This window comes from Rattus norvegicus, chromosome 3 (genome assembly GCF_036323735.1).
Source record: "Rattus norvegicus strain BN/NHsdMcwi chromosome 3, GRCr8, whole genome shotgun sequence".
NCBI classification, from domain to species: Eukaryota; Metazoa; Chordata; class Mammalia; order Rodentia; family Muridae; genus Rattus; species Rattus norvegicus.
The window spans coordinates 120,403,617-120,431,431 of NC_086021.1; the positions used below are offsets into that span (position 1 = coordinate 120,403,617).

General features: G+C 42.3%; 1 protein-coding gene and 1 pseudogene across 13 annotated transcripts in view; one reads left to right on the top strand and one right to left on the bottom strand.

The window, feature by feature from the left end:
* The window catches only part of Ryr3 (ryanodine receptor 3), a 547,337-nt gene that overhangs the window by 517,488 nt on the left and 2,034 nt on the right, over positions 1 to 27,815 (bottom strand). The window lies entirely within an intron of this gene.
* On the top strand, positions 5,709 to 5,841 carry LOC120102033 (small nucleolar RNA SNORA48; annotated as a pseudogene).

Sequence of the window (27,815 nt, forward strand, 5' to 3'; positions counted from 1 at the left end):
AAGCTCTAATGCTCTAATGCTCTAATGTGCTCTCTCTCTCTCTCTCTCTCTCTCTCTCTCTCTCTGTGTGTGTGTGTGTGTGTGTGTGTGTACAACACACCCTCAGATACACATCCAAAATGAATCACCTTTTGCTTTCAGAAGTGAACAAAAGCTCAGAGTGTTCACTGAACTTGCCTGTTAGAACATTCTCTTTGCCCTTGGCAGTTCGCAGTGCAGCTAGCTACCCACTCTTCGCCCATTGGAATGACCTGGGCGTTTGGTAATGCTCAAATAAAGGTATCTGGCACCCTCATCTTCACCTAAACTTATGGATTTAGAGGTTCAGGAAAAACTATCTTCAAATTAAACAATTTTAGCTTTGTTTATAGATTTTTCTTTTGTATGTATTACTGCTGTTAGGTCTCTGTTTCCTTTGTGTTCTTTTATTCACATAGATTCTAGATCGTTTGTTTACACACCGACTCTGAGAGTCTCGTCTTTAACGGAGGAATAAGTCCATCGAGCTCGTCGTTAATCTTGGTGTGCTACAGTTTGACTTCCTTCTTCTCTCTTTCTGTATTTTTTATAATGATTAAAATTCACTTTGCGTTTTTTTCTTTTTGCTCAGAAGTTATACAGTCTTTCTTCCTGCTCTCCATCTCCTTGCTTCTTCTCTTCCCTCTCCCTCTCATCTTTCTTTCTTGAATACTTCAGAAGTTTACATTTGCATGTTTAATTTAAACTCTCGGTGTAACACCTTTGCCTTCCTTCAATAATAAGCAGGCTTATGAATTCTTTATCTTCAAATGCTTCCTCCTCCTCCTATTCGTGTGCAGCTATCACCTACAACTTTGTGCATTAATTGTTATGCCTACAACCTACACCTCACTATGCTTTTCACAGGCTCTTGACTTACCCTTGTGTTTTCATTTAATAGCTCTTCTTATTTTTGTTTGTTGTTTGTTTGTAGACTCTTGTTTTTATTTATTAATTTTTTTTAAGACAGGGTCTCACTGTGTAGCTATATGTATCTGTCCTGAAACTTGCTGTATAGACCAGACTGGCCCCAAACTCACAGATATCCACCTACTGAGCCAGTGTGCTAGAATCAATGGGGTGTGCCATCGTGCACTGCCCCGTTTTCTCCTCTTTCTTTCTGGGATAACTTTTCTTCCTTCTGAAAGATATTCTGTAGTTGAGAACTATTGCCTGCAACTTTCTTGGTGTTTCTTTGGTTTTGGTTTTCTTTCTTTTTATCTGAAAATATCCTTGTGCAAGCTTCACACTCGAAAATGCCTCACAATTTTCTCATGTGCATTTTGTGTTCTTTCTTTTTCTTTCCATGTGCGTGTATATACATGTACAAACATACATACATATCCACAGCAAATGACACTAGGCTTTGTCATTACCAAATGAAACACAGAAGCTAAGAATCTATATCTAGTTAAACAACTAATTTGCTGCCCAAAATTACTTAATTAAAGGAAACTACGCTTCAGCACGTCTCCCTAAAAAGCAGAATTACCTAGTGATCCACCTTGTAGGAGCATGAGCAAATTAAGCAGCTATGAGACAATAGGTGGAAGCACAAGCTATTTTGCCTTCTTGACTGTGAGTACATTCTAAAGTGCTGAGGCATCAAGAATATTTTTAAGTTGGTATATGAAAGAGTTTAAAAGACTTCTCTCCCCAAAGATCCAGAGCACATTAGTCTAGAAAGACTAATTAACTCTAATTATTGAAAAAATACACAAGAGGACAGAGAAGCTTCATCTGAAAGCTAGCCTTTGAATAGATTCTCTCAACAGACACACTCATGAAAATCACATGAGAAGACGGGACAGTCACTTGAGGACTACGCTCCCTGGAAACAAAGCCCATGTCGTCGCTGCAATAGAAGGGCATTTGCTCTGCACTGAAATTAACCATTGGCCAAATTTGCAGGACTAATGACAGAGCAAGACTACAGCAAAGCCACAAGCAAGGCCAGTGTTTCTAAATAGAATATCCTGTGAAAAATAATACCTCAGTGTCTTTAAGTTTGAAATGTAATTCTGTACAACTATACCCGCCACACTGATGAGAAAGTCTGAGAACATTAGGACTGAGGTGGTCCCGAGTAGTTAATCTTACTGCTGCCATAATCTATTGTTCATGGAGTGCTCTGCTCTGCCTCTACACCTAGTTAAAATGCGGTCACGTGAGTAGAAGCACTGGAGACTGATTTTTAAGACAAAGCCCTCTTAGAACATAGTATCTGCTAGATTCCATTGTCCTGTTCAAATTCAGTCTTACAAATACCGCTGAAACCCGATCGGGATCACTATGAAGGCACACTGCACGGGTAACCTTTACAGGAGAGAAAGAGCCCTGAACAGAGAGTGTCCTGCTGATGGAGCCCATGGTCTGCATGGCAGTGTGTACACTTAAGAAGATCCAGATGGCAAGAGGAAAAGTGGGCTGTAAAAATGGGCATTGTAGTGACTACTGTAGGACTTCTTCAGAAAAGGGGACACAGGAAAGCAAAACCAGAAACAAGATCTTCTGTAGTCGTCTTGTTTCGTTCTGGGAATGAACAGGCGGCTTTAAGGAAAGACAGGAGAGGTTTGGTTGATGAATGGAAGATAACGAAACTATAAACAGTGTACTCTAACTATTACAGGTCAAAGGAAATGTACCCTGACAAGCATGGTAGGGCTACTCATTATGATAGTTAATTTCAAACTTTACTTAATTCCTATTTCATATATAGCTACATGCCTTCAGACTTGCATGTATACCAAAGAGGCCCACAGCAGGCATCAAATACCCTGAAGCTAGAGTTACTGGTGATTGTTAGCCACTTGGCATTAGAGTAGAGAACTGAATTCTAGTCCTCTGAGGGAGCAACAAGCATTCTTAACCACTGAGTTATCTCTCCAGCTCCAGGAAATTATCATCTTTAAGAGAAAAGAAAATGTCCCCTGAGACTGAAGCCAAATGAATCCCTTCCTGAGCTAAGCAAGCTGGCACTCTATTATGGGCTGTTTATGTCTATCACAAGCCTGTCCTGTGAGGTCATCATGAAATGTTTTACAGAATCATTTGTCACACTGTCAGAAGAGACAATGTCATAGCGAAAGACTTTCATGTTAAGGGGCTGAGAAGAAGGCTCAGTCGATAGGAGCACTGAATGTTCCTGCAGAGGACCTGGGTTTAGTTCTCAGCGTGTGCAAGACAACTCATAATCATCTATACCTCTAATTCCAGAGGATCCATTGCCCTCTTCTGGCCGACACAGGTAGTGCACACACACAGTACACAGGCATACAGGCAGACGAAACACCCAAATATTTAAAACACCCATTTATTTAAAAAGAAATAAATCTTTTTAACGTTTTTTTTATTTTGAAATTTAGACCAGAGACCTAGAATAGAACCAAACACAACTGGCAAAAAGTAAAAGTCAATGAAACAATTCCTAATTGTGTGGTCTAGCACTCATAGATTGAGACCTAGCCCAACCATCAGCAGAGAGGCTTCACCAGCAACAAATGGGGACAGATGCAGAGACCCAGAACCAAACACTAGGCAGAGGTCAGGGAGCCCCACAGAAGAGGGGGAAGAAGAATGGAAGGAGCCAGCAGGGCCAAGAACACCATACAAATACAACCCACAGAATGAACTAAGCAGGGCTCATTGGAAATCACAGAGACTGAAGAGACAATCAAGAAGCCTGCATGGGTCAACATGGGGACCTCTGCATATATGTCATTGTTGTGTAGCTTGGTTTTCTTAGAGAACTCCTTACAGTCTCTGACTCTTGCCTGCTCTTGGGACTCTTTTCCTCCTACTGGGTTGCCCCTCAGCCTTGATATGAGGGTCTGTGCCTGGTCTTATTGTGTGTTGCTATGCTGTGTTCAGGGGAAAGCTCTGGGAGGCCTGCTCTTTTCTGAAGGGAAACAAACGAGGGGTGAATCTTGGGGAGGGGGAAGTTGGGGAGACTGGGAAGAGTGGAGGGAGGGGAAATTGTGTTGGGGTGCAATGTATAAAAAGATAATAATTTTAGGAATTGGAGAATTTTGAGAATTGGAGAGAAGAAATTACTTGTGTAGCTCAAAACTCTAGTGTGTATTATATGCTTGTACTTCTTACGAATATGCATCAAAGTGAAGCCTCTCACACACCAAAATTAGTGAACATGGCATGAATATCCTTAAAGAAGCACTAATTTCCTTTTCTCCCCTTTTGTTCACCTACTGAAAAGCATAGTGAACTTTAAAAACCTAAGTCATAAGTTAAGACAAGGGTAGTCACCCAGTAATTTGTAGCCTAGCTTTCTGGTCTTTCATAAATGCTTTTGGTAACACACAAGTTCTTTGGGGACATAAGACGTTTTGGTTTTTAGGAGCAAAACATGAATATGTGATACCAACTGATTTATTGAAACTCAGCCTATAACTACACACTAATTTTAGATAGAAGATAGATAGATAGATAGATAGATAGATAGATAGATAGATAGATAGATAGATAGATAGAAGTGTGACAGATCATGTGCCTGAGCTTCCTGGGAAAGTCTGCTCTTAACCAGGACCTTGAAAAGAGAAGGAAGGAGGGGCACGAATGGGCTCAAGCATTGCAGGCCAGCCTTGACTCACAGCTATAGATGGTCCATGAGTAGCAGCAACTACTTCTTCTTAGACCTCCCATTTCCTGTAGTTGGAGCGCTTCTGGCGTATGCTCATACCCTGCAGCTAAACATGCTGGGATTTCCAGAAGAAAACTGGAAAGAGAAATAAGTAATAAGTAGAGGAAGAAAAGCTGAAAGTAAGGTTTTAAAGGGAAGAAGGAGACAGAAACAAGGTAGGAGAAGGGGGTGGACAAGGAATAAAGGGGGAGAGAATGAATAAACCTCAGAAGGGCTTCAACTAGAGAAGCAATGTGGTACCCTAAAACTGGGGAAGAAACAACTGGAATTTACATGTCAGCAAGAAGCCAGGATGGGTGGTCCTTTAGTTAAGCACTTCTGTAAGGCCACAGTAGCAAGCTTGAAAAAGAATCAGCAGTCACTCCCTGAGGACAAGAATGCCTTGGGCAAGGCTGCAGCATCTGCTTGCACACAGAACTCCATGAATAAAATCAGAATCCAAATAAATTTCCATTCCTCTCATCTTCTTTACTTATTTTTTATTAGGTTGTCCAAAACATGGTTAGATGGAGCATGTTAGGGGTGAATCATAAAGAAGTTAACAATAAACTTTAACTCTAGACCCATATCTGTGTGTGTGCCTACAAATGTGAACACACACATTTACAATTTTTTAGATGAAATTACAAGGCGTGTTGTCTCATTCAGAGTGAAACCTGTAATTTCTGAAATGAGTTCCTTTTTTTTTTTTTTTTACAAGTTACTAGGCAGGAATGTGCCATTGCAGGAGGCACTCTGAAGTGATATTTGTTGAGTGCCTTGCACAAACAGGAGAATCTAACAAAAGGGATGAATAAAAAAAGTAATTTAAGTGAGGTTAGAAAGATGACTCAGTGGTTAAGGTAACCGTTGCTTTTACAGGGGACCCAGGTTTGTTTCCCAGCACCTCTAGGCAGTTCACCATTTCCATTTCTATGGATCTAATGCCCTCTTTTGGCCTTCATGGGCATTGTACAGATATAGTGCACAGAAATACATGCAGGCAAAACACTCATACGTATAAAATAAACATAAATAAATCTTTAAAAAGCACATTCCCTGGCATTAGGCAGAGACACCTTGGTGGTGGTGGTGTTTTATATTAGTCAGGGGCAGATAGCAGTCCTCTGTTCATCCCAGCTTGCCTGACATGGTGACCCAAGCTGTCTCAGGCATAGGACTCACAAAAAGCTAGTCAAATCAAATCCAAGCAGCACAGTACAGGAGGAGGAAGACAGAGACCTACAGACTGCCATGACACCCAAAGACCTCCCCTTCAGCACACTGCACAGACAGCTATCAACACCTGCTTGGCACCATGCGAAGCAGCATGGATGGAAGTTGTCACCCAGGAGCCTGCCAGCCATATGGTCAGCCTGCAGTGGGAGCCACCACAATGTGCAAGTATGAAGTGTGAGTCAGAGGAGAGAGAAAGAGAAGTGGCACAGCTTGAACATTTTGAAGAGAGATGGAGCCTGAGACTTCGTGATGGAGGAGGGGAGCCTGCCATGAGTGCCCAGCCCTGCCACCTGGGTCTACAGTGAGGTCCCAGTCCGAGCTAACTCTGAGGGTCATGTCTGAGTCCAGCAGTAGGGGGTTGGTGTGGATGTCTATGGCTCATAATCCTCCTAGAGAACATGGGGATGTACCTGGTTAAGGCAGCTGCTAGGAACCATGGTGGATGACCGGGGACTGTCTATAACTGGCCCTATCCCTCACTGGATGGGGCACTCTAGAGACCTGGCCCCATCTCTCACTGATGGCAACACTCAGGAGTGGGGGGGTCCTGTACCTTGCCCAGGCAGCACAGTGGAGCTGGCCCTGGTGGCAGGGACATAGAAGAGCCAGCCTCAAGGGTGTGAGTGTGGGAGAGCTGGCCCCACCGCTCATTTGCTGTAGGGTAGCAGGAGAAGAGGTATTGCATTTCTCCACCCCCAGTCATCTCTGGCAGTCAGGAAAGCCACCCACAGGGTAGGGCTAGTCAGGAGAGCCAGCGCTACCCTTCATCTCACTGGCTGCAGCACTTAGGAAAGCAGGGAAAGCGGTTGTACCATACCATGCCTGAAGAGTCAACGTGGCCCACTGACTGTCCATGTAGCAGGAACACATGTTAACATACAAGCTTAAGACAGGTAGCTGATACTCAGCTCTCACAGCCAGAGTCTTCAGCACTTGGTAGGTATACAGCTCTTCAGTGCTAAGGGGTTTCTATTTTTACATGTGTTCTAAGTACAAACTTATTTCCTGTCACCTTGAACCTTTTGGTGTGATCTTGGCTAATGTTGTCAATTTGACAGACCTTAGAATCACCTTGAAGGAAAATATCTGTGTTGGGTGATCTAGTTATCTGTTGCTAGTTACTAGATATCTGGTGTGGAAGGACTCCTACTAAATTTCCATAAGCCTGAATCCCAGATTGCAAAAAGAAGGGAGAAAACCAGCGTGCATTCCACGGTGCTCCCTGACTGTGACTGCAATGTATAGCTGTTGCTTCAAGCTCTTGCCACCATGGTTTCCCCACCATTGTGGATCATATCCTTGAACTGTGAATCAAGTTCCTTAAGTTGCTTTTGTTCAGGGATTTTATCACAGCAAGGAAAAAAGGAGCTAAAACACTGGGACAATCAAGATCTAGTTTAAGCAAACTCCATGCCATGAAGAAAATGTTAGATACAACTGACATTTCTTTTGTTTCCATCTACAAAGCTAGGCATGATCAAAAACTCAGGTAATGCTGGTGAGGATGTGGAGAAAGAGGAACACTCCTCCATTGTTGGTGGGATTGCAGACTGGTACAACCTCTCTGGAAATCAGTCTGGAGGTTCCTCAGAAAATTGGACATTGAACTACCTGAGGACCCAGCTATACCTCTCTTGGGCATATACCCAAAAGATGTCCCAACATATAACAAAAACACATGTTCCACTATGTTCATTGCAGCCTTATTTATAATAACCAGAAGCTGGAAAGAACCCAGATGCCCTTCAACAGAGGAATGGATTCAAAAAATGGGGTACATCTACACAATGGAATATTACTCAGCTATCAGAGACAATGACTTTATGAAATTCATAGGCAAATGGATGGAACTGGAAAATATCATCCTGAGTGAGGTAACCCAATCACAGAAAAACACACATGGTATGCACTCATTGATAAGTGGCTATTAGCCCAAATGCTTGAATTGCCCTAGATGCACAAAACACATGAAACTCAGGAGGGATGACCAAAATGTGAATGCTTCACTCCTTCTTTAAAAGGGGAACAAGAATAACCTTGGCAGGGAATAGGGAGGCAAAGTTTAAAACAGAGGCAGAAGGAACACCCATTCAGAGCCTGCCCCACATGTGGCCCATACTTATACAGCCACCAAACTAGATAAGATGGATGAAGCAAAGAAGTGCAGGCTGACAGGAACTGGATGCAGAGCTCTCCTGAGAGACACGGCCAGAATACCGCAAATACATAGGCGAATGCCAGCAGCAAACCACTGAACTGAGAAAGGGACCCCCATTGAAGGAATCAGAGAAAGGACTGGAAGAGCTTGAAGGGACTCGAGACCCCATATGTATAACTATGCCAAGCAACCAGAGCTTTCAGGGACTAAGCCACTACCTAAAGACTATACATGGACTGACCCTGGGCTCCAACCTCATAGGTAGCAATGAATAGCCTAGTAAGGGCACCAGTGGAAGGGGAAGCCCTTTGTCCTGCCAAGACTGAACCCCCAGTGAACGTGATTGTTGGTGGGGAGGGCAGTAATGGGAGGAGGATGGGGAGGGGAACACCAATATAGAAGGGGACGGGGAGGGGTTAGGGGGATGTTGGCCCGGAAACCGGGAAAGGGAATAACAATCAAAATGTAATGTAAGAAATGTAAGAAATACTCAAGTTAATAAAGATAAAAAAAAAAGAGTCAACTTGAGTTGTTCATATAATTTTGCCTTAGAGGACCATGTAGATTCGTAAAGTATCAGATATGTGATTATGAATTGGTAGAATCAATACAAAAAGCAATCTTATATAATCTACATCTATACAATTTACTTTATTAAAACTATGCAACATAAATTAGCATATGCTTGTTTAGAGTTTCTGGACAGAATTGGCTTTATGTTGGCTGGTTCTTCATTGTTTAAAGAAATGAGATCAGGTGATCTTTATCTGTTTCCAAAACAGTTTTCCAGCCCATCTTTTCTCTCACTATAGTGTGTCCCCTCCACTCTTGTCTTCATAGTTCCTAACCATGTACTTCCTGTTCTGTAAGGCTTGTTTGACAGTGATCCTCCTGTCTTAAATGTCCTTTTTGCCCCATTTACTATCTACCAAGATCTTACAGAATCCATGGAGTTCTCCCATTCCTAGGCATTTCAAAGGTTTCCTGACTCAGTCATCAAAATTATCTGTTCCTTTTAGGAAACATAACAAGTTTATTTAATACATTTTGGCCTGCTTCATGGTTAATTGTTCAGCCACTTACCTCTCTTACTACTTTAAAGTCTTTGAAAATGAAGTTATATACCTTGTTCACTTTCGATTTCTCTAGTCTGTAGGATTTGCCTTTTATTCAAGTACTTAGAAACTACCAATTGGAAATATCAGTAGCTTCTGATAATGTCTGGGGTTTTATTGAGCTTTAAATGCCTCCGTGCATGGCACATGAGGTAAATGTCGCTCGCCAAGCCTGACAACCTTCCTTTGCTCTCAAGTGAACCCAGACGGTGGAAGAAAAGACCTCACTCTGGCAACTTGTGCTCTCACTTCTCTCACAATAAATAAATAAATGTAATTTTTTTCAAAAGAAAACTATTAGCTCTGATCTACCTCAGTAGGCACTGGAAAAACAAAACAAAACAAAACCACGTCAACATCCTCAGGGGTATACTATACCTAACCTCTGGGTTAGAAAGGGATTATCACTAAACCCTCTGTTACACTAAAACCCCAACAAATCTGTCTTTAATTTCCATTTAGCATAGTTGGCACCAGATCCAGGAGCCTCTTCAGCTCTGTGAATTATTTGTCATCTTACATGTATCTAGAGGCTTCGCAGAGACAGGAACATGAGTGACATTCTCTTGGCGTAGCCTAGGGATCAACTGAAATATCACATACCAGAGAGCTGAGAGTCAGGCACAGGCTAATGCCAATCTTTAAAGCATGCGCTGGGGCTGTAACACTCGTAGATCAGAAAATCAAACCCAAACACACACGTATCCACAGGTTTCCCATGGCTGTGGCTTCCAGGGTACAGGTGGGAGAGCTATTTAGATTCTCTCCTCAATTAATTAAGCTAGAAATTGTAGTAAATAAACAGTTTAAGTATTTTTGTACCCCGCGAACCGTTCTCATATCACTGAAAAGCAGCTGCTTCTGGATCACAGATGGCCTCACAGAAGAATGGGCTGAACATGCATACTGGGACTTGGCAAAGGAGTTCCTAGCCACCAAAAAGTAGGTAGGGCATACCACAGAAATGTGTATTACATCTCAATACACAGTAACTGTCTGTAGCTGTTTACTCTTAAGTGAAACACTTCATCCTAGAGCAAGGATTGCTAAGACTCAGAAAGTAAACAAAACTTTGAAGGCTTGGGGTACAAACAACTTGGAAGTCTCTAAAAAGTCCTGAAACTCACAAGATTCACAAGACCCTCCCAAAATCACCCTACTGCCTCCTACTAGGAGCAGTAATGACTCCTGGGAAAAAGAGATTTTCTCACCAACTAAGTTGCTTACAAGTTGTGTAGGGTGTTCCAGGCATGCAACTGATGGGAGTCCTCACCAATGCTGGAGTGAGCATCTTGATGAAGGAGCAGCCCTTGAGCCAATCATGTGCCAGCAAGTAATTCCTCACCTATGCTCCATAGTTAAGCCCAACAAACTTGCTGTTTTTTCAAACTTGATTTGTGTGAATTGTTACTTCGACCTTTTGTTGATGACCTATCTGGGGTGAATAGGTATTTGTTCATGTTTCACCAGGAAGTCATAAATCAATAACATGGGAGAGAATATATTCATAGATTGACACATGTGCTGTGCTCATCGCGGTTCTCTAAGCAGGAGAACTTCTTAGTATCCCTTTTTCCAGAAGATGAAGAAACTGTCAAAATGTCATAATTAGCAACTGACAGAACCAGAATACACACACAGGTCTCAACCACCTTAAACACTTCAGTAATATTTTTAGAGACCACATACATCAGACGCATAGATTGCAAGGCCATTGGAGAACCATCAACTATAGTGACTGATAACAGAAGAGAACTAAGATGTTCTGTGAAAGAAACAAATATCCTGACTAGGCAACACCTACTAGTTACAGTCATTTACAGGAAGTCTGTGCCATCATGTCTAATGATGAATCAATATGATAATACTTACGGACAAAAATACATGTCTACAAAACACAAAACCATTTATTTTGTATTAGCAAATACATAGTATACATGAATTATATACACAATACATTTGACTGAATATGTATTTATTTAGGCCACTAAGCTCAATACCTATATAATCAGATCTCATTATTGCCTCTAATGAGCATGTCCTAGCCTGTTTTATGATGCTATAATCTGCCTCCTCTACTGTCACAATCTTCCTAAACTATGAACAATAGAGGATTTTGGCTCACAGTCTGGAGGTTGGAAGTGCAAGAGCACCGGTGTTAGCATCAGCTCTTCATAGTTCCTTACATTTTTGAATAGGGAAAATTAGCACAAACAGTGTAGGGAACAGGTGAGTTCAGATCTCTGTTTCTTGTTACCTAAAGCAACTAATCCCATCCTAGGGGCTCAACTCTCACGACATCATTTAATCCCAAGTACTGCCCAAGGGTCTTCAACTATCATCAACACATAAATTCTGGATTAAGGTGTCAATACAAGAATTTTTGGCAGGACACACAACATGTAGCAATGCTTGTATGCTTGCTATCTTTGGAGCAGTTAGTGCTTTATAAAGCATGTGCCTGAAAATATCTTCAAATGTTAACTTAGAATGTTGAGAAGAAGGGAGACTAACTAACAAAATAGGGCCTTGCTCAAGAGAACCTTGGAATGTCTTCATTTCGTTTTGACCCCTCTCTGTAGGTGTAATGCTTAATCTCAATGGTCAACATGATGGGATATAGAATTATCAGGGAGATGGGCTGCTGGGTAAGCCTGTGGAGGATAATCTTGATTAGATTAATGGAAGTAAGAAGATGTACCCACTGTGGATGGCACCATTCTCTAGGCTGGGATGGGCTGTATAGAAAAGAAGAGTGAGCTTCCTGGTTGCTGCCACTACAGAGAGCCCGTGGGCAGCACCCCACGAGCGAACTTGAGCCTCGGGACCACAAGTAAGACCAACTTTTCTGCTGCAAGAAAGCTGCCTGGTGAGCTTGGGACACACGGAAGCAGAATTCCTCTAGGACCGGGCACGTTCTGTGTTTACCGGAAGTCCCACACCCTCGGATCCCGGCCCGCAGCAGCTCTCTGCTCCCAGACCCCTTGAGAGAGAGACCCAACCGCCTGGTCAGGTGGGCACTCCTGAGGCTGCAGAGCGGAAGAGACCACCAACACTGCTCACCCCTGCCCACATCCATGGCCCAAGAGGAAACTGTATAAGGCCTCTGGGCTCCCGTGGGGGAGGGCCCAGGAGCGGCAGGACCCCTGCCTGAGACACCGCCAGAACCTGAAGGAAACAGACCGGATAAACAGTTCTCTGCACCCAAATCCCGTGGGAGGGAGAGCTAAACCTTCAGAGAGGCAGACAAGCCTGGGAAACCAGAAGAGACTGCTCCCTGCACACACATCTCGGATGCAAGAGGAAAAAGCCAAAGACCATCTGGAACCCTGGTGCTCTGAAGCTCCCGGAAGGGGCGGCACAGGTCTTCCTGGTTGCTGCCGCTGCAGAGAGCCCGTGGGCAGCACCCCACGAGCAAACTTGAGCCTCGGGACCACAGGTAAGACCAAATTTTCTGCTGCAAGAAAGCTGCCTGGTGAACTCAAGACACAGGCCCACAGGAACAGCTGAAGACCTGTAGAGAGGAAAAACTACACGCCCGAAAGCAGAACACTCTGTTCCCATAACTGACTGAAAGAGAGGAAAACAGGTCTACAGCACTCCTGACACACAGGCTTATAGGACAGTCTAGCCACTGTCAGAAATAGCAGAACAAAGTAACACTAGAGATAATCTGATGGCGAGAGGCAAGCGCAGGAACCCAAGCAACAGAAACCAAGACTACATGCCATCATCGGAGCCCAATTCTCCCACCAAAACAAACATGGAATATCCAAACACACCAGAAAAGCAAGATCTAGTTTCAAAATCATATTTGATCATGATGCTGGAGGACTTCAAGAAAGACATGAACACACTTAGGGAAACACAGGAAAACATTAATAAACAAGTAGAAGCCTACAGAGAGGAATCGCAAAAATCCCTGAAAGAATTCCAGGAAAACACAGTCAAACAGTTGAAGGAATTAAAAATGGAAATAGAAGCAATCAAGAAAGAACACATGGAAACAACCCTGGATATAGAAAACCAAAAGAAGAGACAAGGAGCGGTAGATACAAGCTTCACCAACAGAATACAAGAGATGGAAGAGAGAATCTCAGGAGCAGAAGATTCCATAGAAATCATTGACTCAACTGTCAAAGATAATGTAAAGCGGAAAAAGCTACTGGTCCAAAACATACAGGAAATCCAGGACTCAATGAGAAGATCAAACCTAAGGATAATAGGTATAGAAGAGAGTGAAGACTCCCAGCTCAAAGGACCAGTAAATATCTTCAACAAAATCATAGAAGAAAACTTCCCTAACCTAAAAAAAGAGATACCCATAGACATACAAGAAGCCTACAGAACTCCAAATAGATTGGACCAGAAAAGAAACACCTCCCGTCACATAATTGTCAAAACACCAAACGCACAAAATAAAGAAAGAATATTAAAAGCAGTAAGGGAAAAAGGTCAAGTAACATATAAAGGGAGACCTATCAGAATCACACCAGACTTCTCGCCAGAAACTATGAAGGCCAGAAGATCCTGGTCTGATGTCATACAGACCCTAAGAGAGCACAAATGCCAGCCCAGGTTACTGTATCCTGCAAAACTCTCAATTAACATTGATGGAGAGACCAAGATATTCCATGACAAAACCAAATTTACACAATATGTTTCTACAAATCCAGCACTACAAAGAATAATAAATGGTAAAGCCCAACATAAGGAGGCAAGCTATACCCTAGAAGAAGCAAGAAACTAATCATCTTGGCAACAAAACAAAGAGAATGAAAGCACACAAACATAACCTCACATCCAAATATGAATATAACGGGAAGCAATAATCACTATTCCTTAATATCTCTCAATATCAATGGCCTCAACTCCCCAATAAAAAGACATAGATTAACAAACTGGATACGCAACGAGGACCCTGCATTCTGCTGCCTACAGGAAACACACCTCAGAGACAAAGACAGACACTACCTCAGAGTGAAAGGCTGGAAAACAACTTTCCAAGCAAATGGTCAGAAGAAGCAAGCTGGAGTAGCCATTCTAATATCAAATAAAATCAATTTCCAACTAAAAGTCATCAAAAAAGATAAGGAAGGACACTTCATATTCATCAAAGGAAAAATCAACCAAGATGAACTCTCAATCCTAAATATCTATGCCCCAAATACAAGGGCACCTACATACGTAAAAGAAACCTTACTAAAGCTCAAAACACACATTGCACCTCACACAATAGTAGTGGGAGATTTCAACACCCCACTCTCATCAATGGACAGATCATGGAAACAGAAATTAAACAGTGATGTCGACAGACTAAGAGAAGTCATGAGCCAAATGGACTTAACGGATATTTATAGAACATTCTATCCTAAAGCAAAAGGATATACCTTCTTCTCAGCTCCTCATGGTACTTTCTCCAAAATTGACCATATAATTGGTCAAAAAACAGGCCTCAACAGGTACAGAAAGATAGAAATAATCCCATGCATGCTATCGGACCACCACGGCCTAAAACTGGTCTTCAATAACAATAAGGGAAGAATGCCCACATATACGTGGAAATTGAACAATGCTCTACTCAATGATAACCTGGTCAAGGAAGAAATAAAGAAAGAAATTAAAAACTTTTTAGAATTTAATGAAAATGAAGGTACAACATACCCAAATTTATGGGACACAATGAAAGCTGTGCTAAGAGGAAAACTCATAGCGCTGAGTGCCTGCAGAAAGAAACAGGAGAGAGCAAATGTCAGCAGCTTGACAGCACACCTAAAAGCTCTAGAACAAAAAGAAGCAAATACACCCAGGAGGAGTAGAAGGCAGGAAATAATCAAACTCAGAGCTGAAATCAACCAAGTAGAAACAAAAAGGACCATAGAAAGAATCAACAGAACCAAAAGTTGGTTCTTTGAGAAAATCAACAAGATAGATAAACCCTTAGCCAGACTAACGAGAGGACACCGAGAGTGCGTCCAAATTAACAAAATCAGAAATGAAAAGGGAGACATAACTACAGATTCAGAGGAAATTCAAAAAATCATCAGATCTTACTATAAAAACCTATATTCAACAAAACTTGAAAATCTGCAGGAAATGGACAATTTCCTAGACAGATACCAGGTATCGAAGTTAAATCAGGAACAGATAAACCAGTTAAACAACCCCATAACTCCTAAGGAAATAGAAGCAGTCATTTAAGGTCTCCCAACCAAAAAGAGCCCAGGTCCAGACGGGTTTAGTGCAGAATTCTATCAAACCTTCATAGAAGACCTCATACCAATATTATCCAAACTATTCCACAAAATTGAAACAGATGGAGCCCTACCGAATTCCTTCTACGAAGCCACAATTACTCTTATACCTAAACCACACAAAGACCCAACAAAGAAAGAGAACTTCAGACCAATTTCCCTTATGAATATCGACACAAAAATACTCAATAAAATTCTGGCAAACCGAATTCAAGAGCACATCAAAACAATCATCCACCATGATCAAGTAGGCTTCATCCCAGGCATGCAGGGATGGTTTAATATACGGAAAACCATCAACGTGATCCATTATATAAACAAACTGAAAGAACAGAACCACATGATCATTTCATTAGATGCTGAGAAAGCATTTGACAAAATTCAACACCCCTTCATGATAAAAGTCCTGGAAAGAATAGGAATTCAAGGCCCATACCTAAACATAGTAAAAGCCATATACAGCAAACCAGTTGCTAACATTAAACTAAATGGAGAGAAACTTGAAGCAATCCCACTAAAATCAGGGACTAGACAAGGCTGCCCACTCTCTCCCTACTTATTCAATATAGTTCTTGAAGTTCTAGCCAGAGCAATCAGACAACAAAAGGAGATCAAGGGGATACAGATCCGAAAAGAAGAGGTCAAAATATCACTATTTGCAGATGATATGATAATATATTTAAGTGATCCCAAAAGTTCCACCAGAGAACTACTAAAGCTGATAAACAACTTCAGCAAAGTGGCTGGGTATAAAATTAACTCAAATAAATCAGTTGCCTTCCTCTATACAAAAGAGAAACAAGCCGAGAAAGAAATTAGGGAAACGACACCCTTCATAATAGACCCAAATAATATAAAGTACCTCGGTGTGACTTTAACCAAGCAAGTAAAAGATCTGTACAATAAGAACTTCAAGACACTGAGGAAAGAAATTGAAGAAGACCTCAGACGATGGAAAGATCTCCCATGCTCATGGATTGGCAGGATTAATATAGTAAAAATGGCCATTATACCAAAAGCAATCTGCAGATTCAATGCAATCCCCATCAAAATACCAATCCAATTCTTCAAAGAGTTAGACAGAACAATTTGCAAATTCATCTGGAATAACAAAAAACCCAGGATAGCTAAAGCTATCCTCAACAATAAAAGGACTTCAGGGGGAATCACTATCCCTGAACTCAAGCAGTATTACAGAGCAATAGTGATAAAAACTGCATGGTATTGGTACAGAGACAGACAGATAGACCAATGGAATAGAATTGAAGACCCAGAAATGAACCCACACACCTATGGTCACTTGATTTTTGACAAAGGAGCCAAAACCATCCAATGGAAAAAAGATAGCATTTTCAGCAAATGGTGCTGGTTCAACTGGAGGGCAACATGTAGAAGAATGCAGATCGATCTATCCTTATCACCCTGTACAAAGCTTAAGTCCAAGTGGATCAAGGACCTCCACATCAAACCAGACACACTCAAACTAATAGAGGAAAAACTAGGGAAGCATCTGGAACACATGGGCACTGGAAAAAATTTCCTGAACAAAACACCAATGGCTTATGCTCTAAGATCAAGAATCGACAAATGGGATCTCATAAAACTGCAAAGCTTCTGTAAGGCAAAGGACACTGTGCTTAGGACAAAACGGCAACCAACAGATTAGGAAAAGATCTTTACCAATCCTACAACAGATAGAGGCCTTATATCCAAAATATTCAAAGAACTCAAGAAGTTAGACCGCAGGGAAACAAATAACCCTATTAAAAAATGGGGTTCAGAGCTAAACAAAGAATTCACAGCTGAGGAATGCCGAATGGCTGAGAAACACCTAAAGAAATGTTCAACATCTTTAGTCATAAGGGAAATGCAAATCAAAACAACCCTGAGATTTCACCTCACACCAGTGAGAATGGCTAAGATCAAAAACTCAGGTGACAGCAGATGCTGGCGAGGATGTGGAGAAAGAGGAACACTCCTCCATTGTTGGTGGGATTGCAGACTGGTAAAACCATTCTGGAAATCAGTCTGGAGGTTCCTCAGAAAATTGGACATTGAACTGCCTCAGGATCCAGCTATACCTCTCTTGGGCATATACCCAAAAGATGCCTCAACATATAAAAGAGACACGTGCTCCACTATGTTCATCGTAGCCTCATTTATAATAGCCAGAAACTGGAAAGAACCCAGATGCCCTTCAACAGAGGAATGGATACAGAAAATGTGGTACATCTACACAATGGAATATTACTCAGCTATCAAAAACAACGAGTTTATGAAATTCGTAGGCAAATGGTTGGAACTGGAAAATATCATCCTGAGTGAGCTAACCCAATCACAGAAAGACATACATGGTATGCACTCATTGATAAGTGGCTATTAGCCCAAATGCTTGAATTACCCTAGATCCCTAGAACAAACGAAACTCAAGACGGATGATCAAAATGTGAATGCTTCACTCCTTCTTGAAATGAGGAACAAGAATACCCTTGGCAGGGAAAGGAGAGGTAAAGATTAAAACAGAGACTGAAGGAACACCCATTCAGAGCCTGCCCCACATGTGGCCCATACATATACAGCCACCCAATTAGACATGATGGATGAAGCAAAGAAGTGCAGACCAACAGGAGCCGGATGTAGATCGCTCCTGAGAGACACAGCCAGAATACAGCAAATACAGAGGCGAATACCAGCAGCAAACCACTGAACTGAGAATAGGTCCCCCATTGAAGGAATCAGAGAAAGAACTGGAAGAGCTTGAAGGGGCTCGAGACCCCAAAAGTACAATAATGTCAAGCAACCAGAGCTTCCAGGGACTAAGCCACTACCTAAAGACTATACATGGACTGACCCTGGACTCTGACCCCATAGGTAGCAATGAATATCCTAGTAAGAGCACCAGTGGAAGGGGAAGCCCTGGGTCCTGCTAAGACTGAACCCCCAGTGAACTAGACTATGGGGGGAGGGCGGCAATGGGGGAAGGGTTGGGAGGGGAACACCCATAAGGAAGGGGAGGGGGGAGGGGGATGTTTGCCCGGAAACCGGGAAAGGGAATAACACTTGAAATGTATATAAGAAATACTCAAGTTAATAAAAAAAAAGAGATATTAAGGAATAATAAAAAAAAAGAAAAGAAGAGTGAGCTGCACATAAACATTCATTGTTTTCTGCTTCTTGGCTCTGGCTACAACACAACAAGCTCCCTCAAGTTCCTGCTACTATGACTGTCCCGCCGTGATAGACTGCAACCTTGAACTGTGAATCCAAACAGAACCTTTCTCCCTGGAGTTACTTTTGTCCAGAGGTTTTATCATAGAAACAGCGAAAGTAACTAATAGGTAGACTATCAACATTTTCAAAACTCCGTGGATTAGGAGCCTGGGGTTGAAGTTGGAATAGATAGAATAGCTCATCCATATAAGCTTTCTTTCCAACCCGTTTCTGACATGGTGGTGATCGTGTTCACCTTACACCTTTTCCACTCACAGTGTAAGAAATGAAAGGTATTGGTACTTAGTAAAATACTTAGATTTAGTAACTCCCCCCCAAAGACTCCTCCTTTCATTAAGGAAATCAAAAGCCAATCTATTATATTTGACTTTTTAAAATTACATTTTCCATATACTTGTCTAATTCAGTTAACAGTTAATGGAAACAGAATTATGAATGAAGTGTGAGACCAATAAAAAAAAAAAAAGCATATGCTCGTCCTAGTCCTCGCCTAGGCCTTCCTACACACTTGTCATTCCCTATACATTGGAGTATTTTAACAAGGTAAATACCCACACATTTCAGTAACCAATGTTATCCAATTTAGTTACATGGAAAGCAGAGGGGGTTAAGAAATTTTTCTTCAAATAAGATAGAAAGGAGAATAATAAATCAGAGGTTCGAAGCACTACCCTCAGCATAAGCCTGTAGGAAAGATATCATTTTAGCATAGAAGAAGAGTCAAGTTTGGCTTTAGATTCACTATTGGGTTGTTAAATAAGAGGGGATTGTAACTGAAATAATGAGTAGCCAATTCTTTGCAATGACTACATGTTGTTGGTAACAGTGGGACGTAAAACCATGCCAGGAAGTTTGGTAAGTTAGAGCAGGTGGATACTCGGGGGACACACACCTGAGGCTTAGTTGACTCCCAGCTTCCTCAAATTCCTGACTTGGAACATGTACCATGCTTCTCACATAAAAGAGACATGACCTGTGGTCATGTAGGCTCAAGACAAAGTTCCCCGTGCTAATGAGGTACCTAGAGACATGGAGGGTTTAGCCAATAAGCTCCCTGCAAAAGGTATTTAATCTCAGGTCCACCCTGAGAAAGGGAGTAAGGTTCACGCATTCATTTTCCACCATGACAGTAAACTGTTTAGAACCATGGTCTGCCTCTTTTCATCATGATCCACCGTGGGAAGCCATGAAGAAAACCTTTGCCTACGGAGCCATCGCCTAATCTACCAGAAGGCTCTCTGCACTCCCAGCCACAATGAACACCAAGCCTGCCACTGTCAATCCAAGGACTATCTCCACTGGAACTAGTGGCACCTGGATGTCAAAGAGTCTGAAAACTCAACAACCCTGCATAGTAACATCATCTCTTTTATGTGAGAAGCATAGCATGTGTTCCAAGTCAGGAGTCTGGCAGGGAGCTGGGAATCATCTAAGCCTCAGGTGTTTGCCCACTTAGTCTCCAGGTCACCACCTGCCCTACCTTACCAAACTTCCTAGGATAGTTTTCCTTCCCACAGGTAACAAAACGATTCCCAGAGAGACAATATTATGTATTAAAGCATGGGCTGAACAAAAGTTCTCCTCCATCAAGACAATGAGATTTTCATGGTTGAGAATTCTCCAAAATATGTTGCCTATCCTTTGACATGAGTAGAAACGGCCAGTGGGAGGAATCACTGGCTTTTGCATCAAGAAGCTTTGCAACATAGACCCTCAGGTGCTAACCAGACAAGCTATACTCCTGAGGGCCAACTCCTGCAGTTCATTTCCATTTTCCAGGCTTGCTTATATTTATAGTTAAAAGAAGGTTGGGAATCAAGACCATGAAGTAGCCATAGGGGATTGTCTCTTTGTACTTTCCAGCCATAAAATGAATATGTAGTGACATTTGAATAGCTAATGTGACTAATGCCAATGTTTGCACTGTTTGTCGAGACAATATTAATAGCTAATATTTACAGAGGACTTACTATCTGTTGGGTGATGCTCTAAGCACCTTACATGGATTAGCTCCTTTAATCCTCACAACAACTCTTTGGGACAGGCACTGTTAGCACCCTTATTTAACGCAAGAGGAGACAGGTATAAAATTAAATGCCCCAAGGTCATACACATTAACCAGAATTTACCATATAAACATGCAAAAAGTTGCACCCCAAATAACCGATGTCCTTGCTAATTCGAGACACAGCTGAGGACCCTCCTAACATGATGCTCTCGATCATTCACCATTACAAGGTCTTCCTCATCTATGCACGTTCCAAGGACTTGTTCAGAATGACGGGGGAGGGAGTAGTTGCTCAATAAACGTTGACCAGATAGCTTGCTTGCTTAAAATTTTATTACATCTATATCTAGAACAATTTTAAGGGGTTTTCAAAGGCTGGGAAACTCTGCCTTCATTTTGATGATAACATCTATCACTCCTTAAACCCATTAATCTGTCTGCCTGCCAACTCTCTCTCTTATACTGTGATAAATGATACATCATCTTTTATGTTAACATTTTATCCAAGGACCTTGATATGTGTTAAGCCCAATCCTATTCATATAAAAATATTCATGCGTTCTGGAAAATGCGTTCATTCCAACAGGCTCTGAGGTTTCATCCACAGCTGCAAACTGGCAGGCAGCTCTGAACTCTGCTGCAGATGTGTTTTGCTTGACTGGTAGTGTTAAGAATTTTGTTTGTTTATTGGAATATGTGCGGCAGGCCAGCCCTTCTTTGCAAATAAAGCTGATCTATACATTTAGGTATTTGTTTGATTCCCTCAAAATGTTTAAACTTGTGGTTCCTTTAGTCTATAGGTGTAAAGGAATAGATTAAACTGAATTAAAATCCCTGTGTGTCTGAATTTCACAATGAATGTAGTTAATGCTTTACAAAGGTAAATGTCTTCCAGGCAACAAAAAATAAGTTATTCTAAGTATCTATCTATCTATCTATCTATCTATCTATCTATCTATCTATCTATCTATCTCTGTGTGTGTGTCTGTGTGTGTTGCTGGTTGATGGGGCAGCATGGGGGGGCACTCTGGAGAAGACAGATGCTCCAAAGTGTCTCAGAAATGTAATAATCACTAGCATGCCTTTACAGTGGGTGAACTAAAATCCTCAGAAAGGAAAGCCAAGGATACCCCTCAGGTATATAGCAAAAGAAACACTTTAGAAGAATTGTTCTGGCCCTTCCTAATGCTGCAACCCTTTACCACAGCTCCTCATGTTGTAGTGACACCCAGACATAAAATTATTTTCATTGCTACTTTATACCTGTAATCCTGCTATGATTATGGATCATGCTGTAAATATTTTTAGAGATAGATGTTTGACAAAAGGGTCACGGCCCACAGGTTGAGAACCACCACTGTAGAACATCCCTATGGCTCTATGGCTCTGACTTACTCACTTGACCCATGTGTTCTCTCTTGTGTTTTTCATCCTTCATCTCTTGCAAAAAAAAAAAAAAAAAAGAAAAGAAAAGAAAATGGTTTCTTCAAAGTATTAACGGTGTTTATTCATACTGTCTTCTCCAACCTAGACAGAAGAGGATAGTCTGGAGGAGAACTACAGTAACATGTGCTAAGTGACTGCCATGAGAGACTCATAGGACAGCTGTTTTTTCTTTCCATATGACCTCTTAGAGTCTGCTTCCGAATCAATGTGATAATATGCCAGCCAGATCCCTCTTACTGTCCTACTGTTACGTTCAGCCGGGATCTGGTCTATACTACAGTGTGGGAGTTCAAATCAATACACCTTACGATATGGACATATATGTGGCATTGAGAATTCCCATTGCTTCCTGTGGTCCCTCTGATGAGCTCTCCTACAGAGCTCATTAGAGAGCTCTGTGTGAAATTGTTTAAGAGAAGCATTGCCAGGCCTCGTCACTGGTGGGGTAACATTGCCCCAACTTCCTGGAAGTTTGGGTTTTTTCCCCTTGTCTCCCCTCAATACTCTCCTTGTTTTCTATAATACTGTTCTGGGCTGGTTTTGGGGGAGTCCAGATCATTTGCTTAGGATTACAATGAGTTAGACATCAAGGAGAATGATTATGATGGCTGAAAATGGAATTTTTCCCTCGGCTGCTCCTCTACCTCAGGGAAGATGCACGCATGGTTCTCACTTTGATGTAGAGCCACATGATCTTAGGAAAAGCTGGGGCTTCCTTCCTCAATGTTGTCTTTAATCAAGAGTCATTTTAGATAATGCATAGCCTAGCTTCAATCCTGACTCTGAAGGCTGCTCTTCCTAATGCTTGAGTTAGGCTGGGCAGCTCTGACCCTGTCCGTTGCAGCTTCCTTTCCTCTGCTCCCGCTACTCCCCACTCATCCACACACATGCAGCCCGGATTTCTGTACGTTGATTCTTCTGATCCTACTCAGGGTTCCCCATGACCCAGTGCTGTTCCCACACACTTCCCACTCTAAGCTCTGTTCCCACGTGCTCTCTTTTTCCAGTGCAACTCCTACTCCTTTGGGAACTTGCTTTGTTCGGCTGTTAATGATTCCAATCAGTAGTGGTACCTGCTGAACTCGTAATTTCACAGTTCAGTTTTCTTGATAGAGGAAACATCCTGAGACAATGCCTTACCCCAAAGGCAGACAAAGAAGAGAGATATCTTGTACACAGGTCATGTTGACACTGAGATCAGCCTACACGTTGGCTCCTCCGTTTTCATTACAGCTGCTGTGCCTTGCATGCCACACTGGCTACTTCCTGTAGCATCGACCACCCATCAAGTGACCTCGGCAGAAAATGCTGATGGATAGTGAGATCCTGCACAGCCAGCTGTAACTCTGCCTCCAGAGTTACTCCTCGCTTCCTCCATACTTTAAAACAAGCTGCTATCACTCCAGAGGAAAGCGTAGTTTCTGAATATCATTGTAATCTGACTTCTAGGATGAAATGTCTCATTTTTCTTGGGCATTGAATGAGATAATTGCTACCCCCAGGGAAACGTGCCAATACAAAGATCCCCCTAAGTTAGTGGAGGGTGGACTGTCTAGGGATATGGAGAAGAGAGAGCGGGAGGGGCAGGTGAGTCAGTGCCTAGTGGTTATGCTGTGTCAGTCTCAGAGGACAATAGCACAGTTTGGATGATAGAGTCACAACGTGCTCTGAGCTACAAAAAGGAAGGAGTTGGGGACGGGTGTATAGTTCTTCTGCGTTGCAGTACTGTGTCATCCCCCTCAGGCCAATCTGAACTTGTTTTCGAACAATCAGGAATCAGGGATGACATAAGGAAGGAAAAACAAAACAAAACAAAAAGAACTTGGCACCTGGGCAGGCTCGTCCCTGTGGCAGGATCCGGGATAAGGTGCCAGCACTTTTTCTTCTGTCTCTCTGAACTGAAGAGGTGCTGTGAGGGCAAAACTCACCGAACCAAGGTAAACTGCGGTGGCTGGAAGTGTGTCCCTAAAATACCCCAAACAAGGGAATGTCTGTGAGGACATCAACCTAAGACCAGCAAGATAAACATGGGGCTTGGGGGAGCATGGTTGCCCTATAGTCTTAGCCTTGGCTAAGGCCACCACCATGGCATCTGTGTCCAGCTACCCCAAAATGTTTTGCGAAAGACCCTCTTCTGCCCACACAGATAACAGATAAAAGAAACAGTGAAATCCTGGGTTGGGGAAGCTACATTGGCTTTAAAAGCACACAAGTCCCTGAGAGAAAGGAGTGTTGAACTTTAAAGGGGAATGGAGGGGACTGGGAAGGGAAGCTTCACAAATAAGAGCTGTGGGATTAAGTAGCAGGAAGTACCTTTGTGACACCAGCAGCTTCGGTGATGTTCTGGGATGATAATAAGCATCTGAGTGTCCTGTTACACAGCTGGACTTCCAGAAGCCTGCATAGCTATATGTGCTACAACTTGCCTTTGTGTCCTCTAAAGAGATAGCTTGAGAGAAGTTGGGGCTCATTCTAGTCACATGATGGCATCCTCCCTGGGTGGGTTGAAGGCACAGGGCATGGTAAAGAGATGGGAATCACTCCGGTACTTTTCCATCGAGAGCCAATCACAAGCAGGATTGATTACCTGTTGTAGGACGCACACAATGACAGTGCCCTATGAAAGGCACCTGCCTTTGTCATTGGGAGTATTTTTGGAATTGCTTTTCGTGACTCTCCTAGTAGTAAGGCAGCTCCAGGGATACAGATAATATTTCTCTATGTAAGATACCTCTGTATGTAAGATCTCTCTGTGTGTAAGATCTCTCTCTGTGTGTAAGATACCTCCGTATGTAAGATATCTCTGTATGCAAGCTACAGAGGGTGAAATGAAACAAACAAAAATTCAGTTTTCTTAATTAAGGTCACGAATGAACTAAATAAGAAACAAGGATTCCTGTAAGGTTAGCTTTTATTACAGCCTTCTATTCCTACTGGAGAAATCTTATATTGAGGGTATCCTATGAAAATAGCTAATTTATAAGGGTTTGTTCTGGTATGAAGTTGAGGAGAAGAAGCTGCTGTGTGTATTCTAGAGATAGAGTCCTCTTAGCCCTACATGGAGAGAGGAAAGTCACTGGAAAGGATGCCAGGTCAGTAAAAATCACATGGTCAGTGGCTTTAACTGGAACATTCTTTAAGTAGCAATGATACAAAGGGAAAGCCAGGGGATAAAGTAGAATAAATGATTACAAAATAATCAGAGACAAGTTTGGATATAAACCTATTCAAACACAAATGTCTCAAAAATGAGCACTAAAGTATTTTGCTCTCCAGACAAATTTCTCCCACTCATTTCTGTTTCAACATTTTCCCCTTTCAGGTCAGCCCAAAAGAACTGAAGAAATATATTTACTATACATTATATGAATGTTAGAAACTAAAATCCTGTTAGAAAAATCCCATTTCCCTTAAGTGTCCTCGTCCTTCCTTAATAATTGCATAAAAACGAATAAACGAAAGCATTAGTCATGCACCCACCAACTGCACGCTGGTTTCTTGGTCTCACTCTTCATTGTGGGCCACATCTCATGACTGACATCTCCAAGCTTGCAGCCAAACATCAGGTAAAACCTCTGGTCAAACCCGACCCACAGCAGATAAAAGCCACGACACCCTAATGCGAAAGCAGTTTTCCCAACACAACTCGATTGCTAGGAAGAAAGGGCCTTGCTTCCTGTTCACACCCACCAGGGGCATTTCACTGGGAAGAAGAGAATATTTCTGCACTCGACTCCACTGTTGCAGAATCAGACCAACTCTGAGAGATTGTTGAGGAAGAGACCGTGTAGCTGAGGAGCCCTGTAGAGGCCTTGGGAGGCTGATTTTAACATTCACACTCATTCAGCAGTAGAGCCCCTGGTTGGTCCTGCAGCGGTCCACACCTGGGTATGTGCGATCTGCCTTCTAGCTCTGCCCCCATTCTGCTCTCTAGCTCCAGGAGGATGTTTTTCACATCTTTCCTACTTGACATCCTGAGCAAAAGCATCTTACTTCAAGAGCTGGGAAGTAAGTCAATACTGCCTACAAGACAAGCAAGCTAGCATCCACAAGGCACCAGCACTCTAGCCAGGAGCCACGAGTTCCAGAAGGGCAGAGCTCACAACAGTGGTAGAATTCTAATACAAGGATCTGTCTGAATTACTGTGGAAGGACGGGAGCAGCCCTTGACTTTCAATCCAAATACCTTTCCTTGGTCAAGAGCAGCTCAGGGGCACAGGAGAACAACTTTCTATAGAGAGGGCTCAGTTAGGCAGCCTCTGACCTATCTTTAAGAGAAACGGACGGCTACCTCATCCCAAGTTCTGTTTTAAGTCCACGTATGATAGAATGAAGTTAACAAGGTCTGCGGTATCATGAAAACAGCAAGTGAAGACTCAGAGCTTTGTCGTAATTTTAAATGGCTACTGTAGTCTTTGGGAAAACTGTATCTTGCTGGCACTCCTGATGCCAGCCATCCTGCCAACTGTCTGAAGACAGGGTAATTGTCACTCTTCTCGCCATAACTTCTTGTTTTTGGATCAGTGGCTGGCAGGTTTATCTGCTTCTGAGCAGCCTCAGAGCCACGTCAGTGACACTGGCTACGTCAGCAGAAGCAACTGGAAAGGAGGAAGATGCTACTGCCAACAGCAGTGGGAGAGAAAATTCTAGCCATACGGATCAGGTGATTCTTCTGTCTGTCTCTCTGCATAACAGAGAGGGCTTCCAGTGACTTCAAAACCTATGATGTTTCAGCACCTTCATGAGGTTTGGAGTGTAAGAGTATTGAGTTTCTTCTCCAAAGCCTTTCCTGTCAACCCCACTCTTATTTATGAAGCAGTGGGTTTCAAACGTGCCAGAGTATAGAACATCAATTCATACATGTCTAAAGCTACACCAAACACACCTCGGCCGGCTGCCTTCTAGCTCATCCCATGCCATCGATAACTCTGGCTGCTTTCACTGCTGTCACTTGCGCGATTCACACGACATCACAATCACCCTCAATTTGACTAGGATCCATGGAAGGATGCTACTCTGTAGTTTATTTTTTTCAAGTAGATTTAAAAGCCTCTGCTCTCTAAGACAGCGATTCTTTAAAGTTCACAGCTGCAAGAGGATGATTCTGTTCCATTGAGATATAGTCACCTCTGGTCCAGAGCAATGTTAAGGTGGTTGACACTTGGCCAATATACTTTAGCAGAGCATGCTAAGGTAGAAGTGAGTGAGTTCAAGGTGAAACACTGTGTACAGTGCAGGTATATTCACAGGTGAAACCTTACCCTGCCACTAGAGCACAGTGATTCTTTCAAAAAAAAATTCCAAAGTTAATGTCAATTTTTTTTTGTGCAGAGATCAAGTTTACATTTCCAGAGTTCCAATAAAATGTTTCATCTAATTCATGGCTAATGAGGAACAGAGTCAAATTCGTCTGCATGGACTCCTAATATTCTAACCTCTGGAGCAGACCTCACAGCTCCACTGGGAGTTAAACTTAACATTACATAATGACAATTACCAGCAACTTGCTGGGCAGCTGCAGCCAAGTCATTTGATTTCCTGTACCTTTCTCCATTCTGAGCAAGAAGAAGATGGAGCTGGTTCTCAAGCTTACCCTATGTAAGCTGCCTCACGGTCCTTAAAAAAATATTCGAGGTAATTATGGTGAAGAAAGAGTTGATTTTGTCATTCCTGGGAGTCACCCCCTGGTGACCTCGGCTCTCCATCTGAG